The sequence below is a fragment of the Microtus ochrogaster genome, unplaced genomic scaffold, assembly GCF_000317375.1.
Source record: "Microtus ochrogaster isolate Prairie Vole_2 unplaced genomic scaffold, MicOch1.0 UNK1, whole genome shotgun sequence".
Classification (NCBI taxonomy): domain Eukaryota; kingdom Metazoa; phylum Chordata; class Mammalia; order Rodentia; family Cricetidae; genus Microtus; species Microtus ochrogaster.
The window spans coordinates 1,147,445-1,148,675 of NW_004949099.1; positions in this window are offsets into that span (position 1 = coordinate 1,147,445).

Below are 1,231 nucleotides of genomic sequence, written 5' to 3' on the forward strand. Positions count from 1 at the left end.
ACCAGCTTGGTCTACAAGAGCTAGTTCCAGGACAGGCTCCAAAACCACAGAGAAACCCTGTCTCGAAAAACCACAAAAAAAAAAAAAAGCAACAAAACCCTTCACTGTTTTGTGTTTTAAGGTTGCAGCAGCCGCCGCCAAAGCTGCTTTATTTATTTTCTAAGACTGCAGGTGCTCTTGGGGAAGACAGATGCCCACTGAGCTTTCTGCCAAGGTGTGGGACAGGACTCCCATTGAGAGGAACCAGGTAAATGCCACTAGCAAATGGCTGAAACCTGTGACTCTAGACTCTTGCCTTTCCTTGAGGTTTTCTTTGAGTTCACCTCATCAGCGGAAGTTGGAGCACGAGGTGGAAGGAGAGGAAGTATCTCCTCGGTGTGCTCTCATATCGGCTGAGCCCAGGGGCAGTCCACAGTCTCTAGTGGCTCACTAGAAGTCAGAGCTGGTGGAATCCCACTTCTACCTTGACAAAATTTAAATACAAATTTTGACTTGGGATATTTGACTATTAGGTATAGGGAGTACGTGCAGGGCATCGTGGTGCACGCCTTTATTCCCAGCACTGGGGAGGCAGAGGCAGGAAGATCCCTGAGTTCGAGGCTAGCCTGGTCTACAAATCAATTTCCAGCATAGCGAAGGCTACACAGAGAACTCTGCCTCGAAAAGCCAAAAACTAAACAAAAGCATAGAGAGTATAAAAGCACAGTGGAAGAAGGTAGTACTAAAACAAAATATTTTTAAGACAGAATCTCACCCTGCTTGGCCTCAAATTCATGGGTGACCCTCCTGCCTCAGCCTCCTTTGTGCTGAGATTAGGAATGTGGCCTCACATCATCTGTAAAATTTGTAATGAACTGAAAGTTGACTAATAAGTCACCATTGTATGTAGGAAAGAATATGCCTCAAAGAAAACGATGATGATAGCCAAACATGCATTCTATGAGCAAGTGTTTAAGATTTCAATTGGCTCAATGGAATTGCTTTATAGTTTACCCACATACTAGTGTCCTAATCCTTAAAACCTGAGGGTGTGGGGCTAGATGGGAGGTGGGGAGAACTGGGAGGAGTAGAGGGAGGGGAAACTGCCATCAAACACGTGGGAAGAAAAAAAAATCTGTTTTCCATAAAGGGGGGGAGGGGTAAAACAGCCTGCTTTGACTTACCCGCAGCACCGCCCTCCACCTGTAGGGGGCACGCTTCCCGTGACTGCCCTCTCCCCGAGGTCTGAGTC